The following is a 12,702-nucleotide window of genomic DNA, read 5'->3' on the forward strand; positions in this document are numbered from 1 at the left end:
AAAAAAAAAAAAAAAAAAAGATTGGCTGGGTGCAGTGTCTTGAAGTATATTTTGTGTGTTGTTAAAAGCTGATTCAACTTTCTTGTGATCACTCCTTGCACAGTATATCTGTTTCCATCTTATTTCTTTCAAATGATGAGTGTCTTTAAATCTAGAGTATGTCTCTTTTAGACAATCTATAGTGGGACTTGCTTTTGGTTTTGAATCCAGCTTGGCAGTCTTTTCCTTTTGATTGCAAAGTTTAGTCCATTTACATTTAATGTAATTACTGACATAGTTTGATTTACACTTGTTATTTTGAAGTTTGTTTTCTGTATGTCTTTTCTTTCTTGTTTCTTTGTTCCTCCTTTTTATTATTACTGTTTTTGATTGTGGCATAATACACAGAACATAAAATTTGCCATCTTAACCATTTTAAAGTGTACAGTTCAGTATATTCACATTGTTGTGCAACCATTAATTTCTCTTTTCTTGCAAAATGGAAACTTTATACACATTAAATAATAAGTTCCAATTCTCTCCTGTGCACAGCCCCAGGTAGCCACCATTCTACTTTCTATCTCCATGAATCTGACTTCTCTAGTAGCCTTATCTAAGTGTAATCATAAAGTGTTTGTCATTTTGTGACTGGCTTATTTCTCTAAACATAATGCCCTCAAAGCCCATCCATACTGTAGCATGTGTCAGAATTTCCTTCTTTTCAAGGCTGAATAATATTCTTTTGTATCTCTTTACCACATTCTACTTACCCATTTGTTCAGTGATGTACATGGGTTACTTCCATATTTTGACTATTGCAAATAATACTGCTATGAACATGGGTGTACAAATATTTCTTCAAGTTCCTTATTTAAATTCTTTTGGGTATAAGCTCGGAAATGGAATGCCTGGATCACATGCTAATTCTATTTTTAATTTTTAAAGGCACAATTATACTGTCTTCTACAGCAGCTGCACCATTTGACATTCTCTCCAGAAGTGCACAGAGTTTCCAATTTTTCCACACCCTCGGCAACACTTGTATTTTCTTTCTTTCTTTCTTTTTTTTTTTTTTTTAAATAGTGGCCATCCTAATGAGTATATGGTAGTATGTCATTGTGGTTTTGAACTACATTTCCCTAATGACTAATAATGTTTAGCATATTTTCATATGTTTATTTATCATTTGTATATATTCTTTGGAGAAATGTCTATTCATGTCCTTTGTCTGTTTTTTAATTGAATTGCTTGTTTTTTGTTGTTGTTGAGTTCCTCTGTTCCTCCTTTTCTGGTTTGTTTGTTTCTTTGTTTAGAGATGGGATTTTGCATATTGCCCAGATTGCCCAGACTGGCCTCAAACTCCTAGGCTCAAGTAATCCTCCTGCCTCAGCCTCCCTAGTAGCTAGGACTATAGCCACACACCACTGTGCCCAGCTTAGTGTACACTTTTAATTCATTTGTTGATTTCTTAGCTATATTTTTAACATTTTAACTTTACTTAATTTGCCTGTAATCCCAACTGCTCACAAAGCTGAGGTGGAAGGATCACTTGAGGCCAAGAGTTCAAGACCAGCCTGGGTAACATAGTGAGACCCAATCTCTGAAATAATTTAAAAAATTAGCTGGATATGGTGGTGCATACTCATGGTCCTAGCTACTCATAATGTTGAGGTGGGAGAATTGCTTGAGCCCAGAAGTTCAACATTACAGTGAGCTATGTTTATGCCCCTGTACTCCAGCCTGGGTGACAGAATAAGGCATCATCTCATTAAAAAATTACTTAATTTTACTTAACAGTTTTACGTTTATTTATTTCACCTAAAATAGTTTAAATTACTTTTTTATTGGTTATTCTAAGGAATACAATGTGTACTATGGTTTGAATGTTTGTGTCTCCTCCAAAATTTGTAGGTTAAAACCTAATTCCCAAAGTGATATTATTAAGAGGTAATTAAGAGACTGGGTGCAGTGGTGCATGTCTGTAATCCCTGGACTTTGGAAGGCTGAGGCAGGCAGATCACTTGAGGTCAGGAGTTCAAGACCAGCCTGGCCAACATGGTGAAACCCTATCTCTACTAAAAAAACAATACAAAAATTAGCCAGACGTGCTGATGTACACCTGTAATCCCAGCTACTCGGGAGGCTGAGGCATGAGAATTGCTTGAACCTGGGAAGTGGAGGCTGCAGTGAGTAGCCACTGCACACCAGCCTGGGTGACAGAATGAGACTCTGTCTCAAAACAAACAAACAAAAGGTAATTAAGTCAAGAATGTGGAGCCCTCATGGATAAGATGAGAGCTATAACTGCTTAAGGGATTCATTGTGCCCACTGCCCAGATAGAGCCTAATTAACAAGATAGGGGAATTGCAATGCAGAATTTAATACACATAGATTTGGCTAAACAGGAGACCAGAGTTTTATTATTACTCAAATCTGTCCCACCCTCCTTCAAAATTCAGAGTCTAGGGTTTTTCAAGGATAGTTTGGCAGGCAGTGGCTACAGAATGGGTGCTGCTAATTGGTTGGGGATGCAATTGTAGGGATGTGGAAAATGGTCCTAAAGTGCTGAGTCCAGTTTTGGGTGGGGGCCTTAGAAGAGCCACTGGTTCAGATGAGGCCATCCAGTCATCAGAAATGCAAAAGCCTGAAAAGACATCTCAAAAGGCCAATCTTAGGTTCTAGTAATTGGGGAAGCTGTAAGTCTTGTGATCTCCGGAATAATGTCCGGTAATCATTTAACTATGTGTATATCTTAGCAGAATTTAGGCTCCTCTCATCCTCCTAACCTGGTGGATTTTTATTAGTTTTACAAAGGCAATTTGGTTTTGGAAGGGGCTATTATCATTTAAACTATAAACTAAATTTCTCCCAAAGTTAGCTTAGCTCATGCCCAGGAATAATCAGGGGCAGTGTGGAGGTTAAAGGCAAGATGGAATTGGTTAGGTCAGATCTCTTTCACAGTCATAATTTTCTCACTGCTATAATTTTTTGCAAAGGTGGTTTCAGGACCCTTATAAAAGAGTTAGAAGTTGAAGGGCAAGGTCTTTCTTCTCTCTTGCTCTTCTGCCATCTGTCATGTAATGATGCAATAAGAAGGCCCTTGACTGATGCTGGCACCTTGATCTTGGACTTCCCAGATGCCAGAACTGCGAGAATAATTTCTACTCATTATAAATTATGTAATCTGTAGTATTTTGTTATAGTTGCACCAAATGAACCGAGACTTGTATCTTTAACTTAACACAATCTCTTTCAGGCTAATACTAACTTAATTTCAGTAAACTATAGCCAATTTGCTCTGATATAGTACCATTTCCTCCCCTTATTTTGTGCTATCACTGTCATATATATTGCATTTATATAATATCAACAATATAGTATAAAATTATTGCTTTAATCATATTTTTAAAAGAAATTAAGAAAATTGTGTGTATAGCCTTTTTTACATATTTTTAAAATTTCTCATCTTCATTCTTTTCTACATATCAGAGTTACACTCTCCTGTAATTTCTTTTCACTCTGAAGAACGTCCTTTAATATTTCTTGGAGGGCAGGTTTGCTACTAACAAATTCTCTCACTTTTGTTTTTCTGGGAATGTCTTTATTTCACTTTCCTTTTTGAAGGACAGTTTCATTGGATACAGAATTCTTGGTTGACAGTTTCTCCCTCACTTAGCATCTTAAATATATCATTCCAATGCCTTATGATCTCCTGTGTTGCTCATGAGAAGTCAGCTCTATGTCACATTGTTTTTCCCCCGATGACTCATTTTTCTTTTGCCACTTTCAGGATTTTCTTTTGTCCTTGGCTTTCAGCAGTTTGACTATGATGTGTCTAGGTGCAGTTTTCTTTGTGTTTACCTTACTTTGTGTTCATTTGAACTTCTCGTATTTGTAGGTTTGTTTTTTTTTTAATCAAATTTGGGGACTTTTAGCATTATTATTTCAAAAAATTCTGGCCCTCTTTTCTCTATCTCCTATCTTTCTAGAACTCTCATTTCATGTATGTTGGGATATCTGACATAATTTTACAGTTCTCTGAGGCTCTTCTCTCTCTCTTTCTCTTATTATTATTTTAACTGCCAACCAGAACTTTATTAGGTAAATACAGTTGATTTTGGTTCATGATTCTCTATTATGCAATAATTTGTTTCGTTTTCTGGTAAAATGATGTTTGATTTTTTTTTTTTTTTTTTGAGGTGGAGTTTTGCTCTTGTTGCCCAGGCTGGAGTGCAATAGCACGATCTCAGCTCACTGCAACCTCCGCCTCCCGGGTTCAAGCAATTCTCCTGCCTCAGCCTCTCGAGTAGCTGGGATTACAGGCATGTGCCACCATGCCCAGCTAATTTTGTATTTTTTAGAGACTGCAAATACATAGACAGGGTTAGAGACAGGGTTTCTCCATGTTGGTCAAGCTGATCTCGAACTCCCGACCCCAGGTGATCTGTCTGCCTTGGCCTCCCAAACTGCCGGGATTACAGGCGTGAGTCACCCATGCCCGGTTGATGTTTGATATTTAATAAAAATTATAACAGCTGATATTTACCTATGATCTCTAATATAAAAAGTGCTACCATGCTCTTTCTCTCATTAATACCATTTTTTCTGTTTTCTAGTTTAACCAGTTTATTTCATATGGTCTTAAATCTTAAAACTATTTATTCTGTATAGATAAGTAATTCAAATCATTGGCTTATTTCCCTACCCATATGTTCAAACTTCATCTGTCAAATTCATTAAGTGGTAGTTCCCAAACATCACATAGCAAAACAAAACAAACAAACAAAAAACCTAAAACACTAAAAAAAAACCAAAAAACCCAAAAACCCCCACGACCCTACCAATATTTATTTTTGTAAAATCAGTGCTTTTCTGCAGTTGATTTTTGTCTCAATAATCCAAATTCAGTTTTCATTAGTTTTAGCAAATGAAGTAAACTAAAATGTTATGCTCAAAAATATACATACACACGCCAAAGGCGGAGAGATATACCAAGCTATTATTAATGGTTATCTATAAGCAGGTAAAATTTTAAGATTTTTGTTTGTTTGCATGTTTTCTTCATGTAGATATTCTTTTTTAAATAATTTTTATTTTATTTCAATAGTTTTGGGGGTACAAGTGGTTTCTGGTTACATGGGTAAGTTCTCTAGTGGTAATTTCTGACATTTTCATGCACCTATATCCTGAGCAGTATACACTATACCCAATATGTAGTCTTTTATCCCTCACCCTCCTCCTAACCTTTTTCCCTGCCCCACCCCAAGTCCCCAAAGTCCACTATATCATTATTATGCCTTTGCATTCTCATAGCTTAGCTCTCACGTACAAGTGAGAACACACGGTATTGGTTTTCCATTCCTGAGTTGCTTCACTTAGAATAATGGCCTCCAGCTTCACCCAAGTTGCCGCAAAAGACATTATTTCATTCCTTTTTATGGCTGTGTAGTATTCCATGGTGTGTGTGTGTGTGTGTATGTGTGTGTGTGTGTGTGTGTGTACAACATTTTCTTTACCCACTCATTGATTGATGGACACCCAGGTTGGTTCTATATCTTTCGAATTGCAAATTGTGCTGCTATAAACATGTGTGTGCATGTGTTTTTCATATAATGACTTCTTTTCCTTTGCATGGATACCCAGTAGTGGGATTGCTGGATTAAATGGTAGTTCTACTTTTAGTTGTTTAAGGAAACTCCATACTGTTTTCCATAGTGGTTGTACTAGTTTACATTCCCTGTTTTTTCTTCTTCTATTTAAAGCTACAGTCTATGTCCTTGAGTCTGGGTCATTGCTAAAAATATCCTCTCTTTTATGGCTGTGTCATTATATTTCTTCTTTTGCTTCATTTTTCTGTTTTTTGAATAGGATAATTTCTCTATCTTCAAGTACACTTTTTTTTGCCATCTCAAATCTTTCACTGAGATTATGTAATACAATTTATATTTCTCTTACTGTATTTTTCAACTCTAGAAATTTCATTTTTTATAGAATCATTTCCCTATTGATATCCTTTATATGTTAAAGAATTATCATTATATTTTCCTTTAATTCTTTGAAAAATGTTTAATTTTTAAAAAATAATTGTAAGAGCTACTTTCAAGAGTTTGCTTCTGAATCCAGTATCTGAGCCCAATGGGTCTGTTTCTATTGGTTGCTATTTTCTTCCTCAGAGTGGGTGACACTTTACTGTTTCTTTGCATAAACCATGATTGTTGGTTGAAAAGCAGATATTTTATATATTGCAGCAATTCTAGATGTTTGATTTTTCTTAGTTTTATTTTATTTTTTTTAATTTATCTTCCTAGATTTACACAGATTTAAAATCTGTCTCTATATGGCCTGTGGCTGCTGGTATCTTTGCTCTGTTTTTAAATTCACATTTTTATTTTTACCCTGACTTTCTGGGCTTTGTCCCTGTGTTTGCATAGCTGTGGCGAGTCAATGATTTGGCAGTGGTTGCACTCAAAACACCTTGATTTGGGAGTCTTCTTCCCTCTGCTAATGGATCTGTGTGTGGATTAGGGAATACATTCACAGTTGCCACCAGTTCTCAAGTCTCCCTTTGCTTTTACTTTTCAACAGGTCTCTTGGGTCAACCCCAGGCAGATGCATAGTTTCCCAATCAGTCAGAGATGTGTGGAGATGTAATTAACAAATAGAGTAGTTCTGTGGGGAAGTAGACTCTATAAAAAAGAATGTTATTTCCAGAGTTAAAAAGTACAGGCTGGAGTGCAGTGGTGTAACCATAATTCTTCAATGACTCTTATTTCTAAAATCTCCCTGTTAGATTTTTGAGTGGCTTGCCATTTGCCCCACCTGGGACTGTAACCTCAGGTAAGCACAGCTGTGGGTTTGCCCTGCTCATTTCCATATGAGTTTGTCACTTTTAGTTGGCAAAGCCTTGGGTTTTTGACCACCTACCACAAATTAAGTCCATCCCTTGGGCAACAAAGCTGCTAGTTTTCTTGGCTGTTCCTACCCACACTGGCAAAACTGCAGTTCTGGTGCAACAGGGTGGGAGAGAAGCAGCCTCAGGTCAGAAGGCCACAGATATCCACTGTTCCTGCTAGAAGTTCTAGCTGTTTTTGAAGCACAGATGTTTCTCAAATTGTTTTCTGTATTTGTTTGATTTCCAGTGCTCTGAAATGGTTGTTTTTGCCAATTTATCCAGTTTTATACTGGTTTTGTGTGCAGAGAATTGCTGACTATGCCACACAGCCATAGCTGAAAGTCCCTTGCAAAGTTTTTTTACGTAGGAACCTGTATTAGTTAGGACCTTTCAGTGTCATATAAAAGAAATCCAACTGAATTAGTTAGGACTTTTAGAATTTTAATATGAACTGGCTTAAACAATACAGGAAATTTGTGGTTCACAATTCTGGATAGTCTGTAAGATGGCCTTGCTCACAATCCCGAATAGTCCATAGAATCAAACAGGTGAGGTTTGACACTGCAGCTCAAACCATGCCACCAAACACAAGGTTCTTCTCCATCTTTCCCGCATTCATTTGACAGTACTGACTTCAACCCTAGGCTCTACATGTTGCCCTCCCTCTAAACTCTCATCCTTCTAGGGTTTCCCCTTATAGGAGGAAAACGGTTGCCACATTTCCAGGCGTCATATACTTACACCATGCTAGAGAGGCAAGGAAGCTACCGTTTACTGGAAGCTCCAGCCCAAGTCTTTGTGGGTTCATTGTTTCTGACTGGGCTTGTGACCATCTCTGCTGCTAGAGGGAATGGTTACGTTGCCTGGCTTAAATGGGAGGAATAAATGCTCAGGTGGCAGCCAACAAATATATTCTATATCCACACACATTGGCTTCAAATAATAAATCAATGTATCAGTGGGCTCACTTACTTAGGCTCACATGCTCACAGCACTTAAAAAGCTGCACAAACCATGCCTCCAAATGAAACCACGCTCTACATTCTGCCAGCTCTTTCTCCTTTTCCATTTCCCCTTTCTTCTCTTTCCCACCCTCACGTTTGGCTAGGCCACTCGGTTGCAAGAAACACGTCCATCAGCAATTGCCTCAGTAGAAAGCTCCCTCTGCTCCCCTCCTGCGTCCATTTCAGGCAAGGCCTCCATAAGGCCCAGCGTGGATCAATGCCTGTCCCTTGGCCGAATCAGTGCTGTCACAGGCAAAGAATTGTCACTGCCATGCTCACCTGCCCAACCCACTGGTCAGAGAAGACTGTTGTATTGCGAAAGGGGCCATGAGAAGGCTTTTCCGAAAGTCAAAGACCAATGGCTATGTCAGACCATGCCGTATCCATTTGTGGGAGGCCCCTAAATGAATAAGTCCCCAGGGGTTGAACTTTACTGGGTAGGAAGCGCAGAGTACTAGAGACAGATTTACCGCCCGCTTTGAGGAAAGCTGATGTGGGAGCAGAGAGCAAGATGGATAGCAGCTGCCAATCTAAATGGGCAACGAAGAGCCACAGAGAGTGCTGCACGTAGGAATGCCAGGGACAGGGAAGGGTCGTCTATTCCAAGTCCCACCTCTCCCCTAATAAACTGCCACATTTCAGAAAACACGAAGACTGCTGAAGCCCTGTTTCCTGCCTTCGCTATGCATTAGCAGAGCAACTCAACAAGCCTAGGTGAAAGGCTTCTCGAAGAAATTCAGTTATCTCTACTGCCAGCCAAACACGGGCTGGGCTGCTCGGTAACTGCTGAGCCGGGGGCGCGCTGGAGCCCCGCAGAAGCCCACACCTGCCTCAGGAATTCCGTGGATGTTCCCGACAGAGGTTTATTCCCGCCTCTCCCTACAGGCCTACGGCGCTCCTTCCTCCAACCCCACACCCAGTCGAAGGCGGGGCAGCCGCCCCACCCAGGGGCAGGCTGGGCGGCCCCCAGGCCGGTTTAACTGGTTGGAACGACGAAAGCACGCTGGCGCAAGGAAAGTTCCCAACTTCGGGAGCTGAGGCGCAGGCTGGCCAGAGCGTGGAGAGGGAAGCTCTCTCCATCCTCGGGGCCGTTGCAGGACATGCCCACGAGACACCTTTGCCAGCACCACACCAGGGTAAGCGTCCGTCCCCGCATCCCGCAAAGCCAGCGACTGCGCAGGCGCCTGCAGAGCACTGGCGCTCGGCGCGTTCTCTCGCGCTCTTCTTTAGTCTCCTCAGCGAGCCTGGGGAACGAAGGAGGCGCGGTGCCTCCTGGGTGTTGTAGTTTGCTTCCTTGGCAAAAGGCCTTCTGGCTAGTTGGATGCCGGGGCCTCGGGAACTACGTCTCCCAGCACGACCCGCCGAGAGCACAGGGCGCCTGCCCTTGACGGCTTCAGCCGTCTGAGCGGAGAGGAGGATCCGGGAAGCCGGCTGCGGCGGGAGGAGGGAATGCGCGTGCGCGCTGGACCGGCTCGTCTTGTTCCGTCCCAATCATTGTAAACAGGCGGAGGCTGGGCGGGGTGGGAATGGGGCGCCCGAGGCCGGCCTGGGGCGCAGCGCAGGAGGCGGCTCCGGTGGCTGCGGCGGAAGAGTGAGCGCGAGGAGGCGGAGGCTGCGGCGGGGCGGGCGGTCGCGCGGCGGCAGGCACAGGTCAGTCCCAGGGAGCGGTCGCGTGCGAGGGTCGCGGCGATGCCCCCGGAGTGCCCGAGGAGCCCTCTCCCGCGCCGGCCTCGCGCCTGCGTCTGTCAGGCAGCGTGTGGGGCTCGGTGCTCGCAGCCCTCGGGTTTGAAGTTGGGGGCGGGGGGCGTGGCTGCCCCCTCGTCGGTTTCTCCCGGGAAACCTTCGCCCCAGTTTTCGCCCCCCTGGCCGTGCGTCCCTCCCACTGGCCGACGGGCCTCCCTTCGTGGCGTCCGCGTTTGTGGTGCTCTCGGGGGCCGGGCGTGGAGAGTTAGGAGTCCCCAGGCCTCGGGGAAGCTCTTGGGGGGCGCCTGGACAGAGGTGAGGGGATCCAGCCCTCGCGGTTGGATCGTGCCCGGCATAGTGGCCAGGCTCCGGGGCTTACCCGGGGGACCAGGACAGGCTCCTGGTGTCGCCCGCCGCTGGCACTGAGCAGTGGGCGCCTTTGGTGCTGCGGTCCTTGCTTCAGGTTTCCGTGGGAATGGACGGACAGATCTGGATGGAGTTGAGATTTCTTTTCACAACTCATGTTCGGCTATGTGTGTTGCCAAAATGCTCTTAATTGAGGTCAGTTTTCTCCCTCTTTTTAAAAACCTGATCGTTGTGAGAGTGAAACAGGTTTTACGGAATGTTTCACACCTGCGTCTTCCCTGAAGTAATTCTGCTGCTTCAACTTTTGGGATTCAGTATTACAAAGCCTTCCTCTTGAGCAAGGCCTAGTACAGTTCTTCAAGGTCCCTAGCATGTTAGTTCGAGGTGTTTTGAACGTGCATGTACAGGAAGTGCAGCCGTTTGGCCGTTGAGTTAGTGCACCATCCAGCCTTGTTAGAAAAGCTTTCGCTGAATTTTTTATTTAGTGGAGTGGTCGTGTCCTAAGGCTGCAGTACTTTGGGGAGTATTCCATCATACTTGGCAGTTATTCACGAAATACTGAATATGTGATAAGGTTTGTTTTGGTGCTCGGCACTTCTAAATGAATAAGTGGGACTGTGAGTAAGAAAGATCACCTCACTTTCTGTTTTTAGAGTTATTTTGGTGATTTGTTAACTCCTTTCTGTCTTTGTGAAGGTAATTACTGTTAAGCTGGAGTGGCAGTAGTAGGGGTAGGAAGGTCAGTAGAGTGGTTCCCACTTCTCATTCACAGTATCTGGTGGATCCAAGTGGAGTAGATTAGTTAACAGTAGCATTGTTTTCTATTTTTTATTTTTTGAGACGGAGTTTCGCTCTTGTTACCCAGGTTGGAGTGCAATGGCATGATCTCAGCTCATCACAACCTCCGCCTCCCAGGTTCAAACGATTCTGCAGCCTCAGCCTCCCGAGGGGATTACAGGCATGCACCATCACGCCTGGCTAATTTTATATTTTTAGTAGAGACAGATTTTCTCCATGTTGGTCAGGCTGGTCTTGAACTCCCGATCTCAGGTGATCTGCCCGCCTAGGCCTCCCAAAGCGCTGGGATTACAGGCGTGTGCCACCGCAGCCGCCCAACAGTAGCTTTTGAGAAGTAACTCTTTAAACAAGGTATCTCGAAACAATGTAATACAGTGTAATACAACTTAGTTTGCTATCTCTTCAAAATATTGTTTCTAATTATAGATCTTATCGGTACTATTTCTCCCCTAATTTAGAATAGGAAAGTGTTATCAGAAAGTGCATAATAACCTTAATTTGCACAGTTATATTTGCATAGTTGTTTGCTTGGCAAGAAGAGATCGGGCCCAGAATTAACCCAAAAGAATATTATTTCTGTTTTGAAAGATCCCTGATAGAAACTTATGTTAGTTTATATAAGAGGATACAAGGAAAAATGCAGATTATTTAGAATACAGGAATTACTATGTAGATAGTACTGCGACCAGGTGAAGAGGACTTAAAGATACACACGGCAATGTTCCTGCCTTCAGGGGAGTTGAACCTTATCTCTTTCTTTCACTGTCGACTAGTACAAGATTGTTTTGATTGAAGAACGTATGCAGGTACAGTGGGTGTACAAAGGAGATAGTGGTCAGTTTCTTCAGGAGATAGTGGCCAGTTTCTTAAAGTGAAGAAAAGGAGAGCTGAAGAAGAGGGAAACTGTGAGGAAGAAAAACTATGTAGAAGGTGATGAAAATAAGTGTACAGGCATAGAAAGAATGGGCATTTAGGTAGGAGCAGTGTGAGAAAAAGCATGGGAGTCTAAAATTACAGAATAGCATCTGCAAAAATAGCACGTGTAATACAGGGTGGTGGCAAGACCTGAAACTGGGGAGATAGGCAGAGACCAAATTATGGATCTTGCAGACCATCAAAGTCATTACAATTTTATCTTATAAGCAAATAGGAGTCATTGAGAGGACAAAGAAGAGACCTAAGCCAGCTAAGCCCATTTTTAACCCTCTGCTATATAGGTCAGGCACTGCATTAGGTACTGTGTATTTTATGTCCTTAAGCTGAAATAAGGATTAGTCATGACTGATGCAGAAATTGCGGGGCTGGGGCAGGGGTGGGGAAGGAACTTTTAGAGGGAAAGGTGGACAGAAACGTAGGTGAGAAAGAACATGGAACACTTTTTTTCCAATGCAAACACTGTCACTCGGTTTTATTGGTTTTGTTATATTAACCTCTGAAGTAGGCGATTATTGGTGTGAACATACATTTTTAAAAACATATGGAGTCAAGAGTACAAGAGTGTCAATTCAGTGCAAGTACTGTTGGTGAGCATTATGTCCTGAGGATGAAATCGGAGGACCAACAGGCCCAGGAGGCTTCACAACCAACACCGCCCAAAAGGACAGCAGACCAGGCTTCAGAGCGGAACCGCCTTCTCCATGTAAACTTTTGACGTAAACTTTATGCTTCAGGATGGCCTCTTCTGCTCCGAGAGCCTCTCCTTCCGCGTCCCAAGTTTGGGAATGGCCCGGCGGGGCTCAGGCCCAGGTGGTGGAGGCCCCGGTGTGGCAGCCCCGTGCTGTCCACGATCCCAGGAGTCGAGTTCAGAAGCCCCCGCTGCGGTGGGTTGGCGGCTTCGCGGTAGCTGGGCTAGTCTTCCAATGGAAACTCAGTAAAAAAAGAGTCGGCGCCATCCGCCTGAGCGCGGGTTTCCTCCTGAGCTAGGGGCTCGCCTGCCTCAGGCGCAGAAGGGTGTGCTGCCGGCCTCGGTCAGGGCGAGC

General features: G+C 43.0%; 1 protein-coding gene across 1 annotated transcript in view; it reads left to right on the forward strand.

Moving 5' to 3' along the window:
- Positions 1 to 9,583: 9,583 nt before the first annotated feature.
- The window catches only part of RALBP1 (ralA binding protein 1), a 74,741-nt gene continuing 71,622 nt past the window's right edge, over positions 9,584 to 12,702 (forward strand). The window contains exons 1-2 of the mRNA XM_011983916.1: positions 9,584 to 9,659; positions 10,023 to 10,120. The gene's annotated coding sequence lies outside the window, so the exon portion shown is untranslated. The remainder of the gene's footprint in view (positions 9,660 to 10,022; positions 10,121 to 12,702) is intronic.

Source organism: Mandrillus leucophaeus, unplaced genomic scaffold (assembly GCF_000951045.1).
Source record: "Mandrillus leucophaeus isolate KB7577 unplaced genomic scaffold, Mleu.le_1.0 Scaffold257, whole genome shotgun sequence".
Lineage (NCBI taxonomy): Eukaryota > Metazoa > Chordata > Mammalia > Primates > Cercopithecidae > Mandrillus > Mandrillus leucophaeus.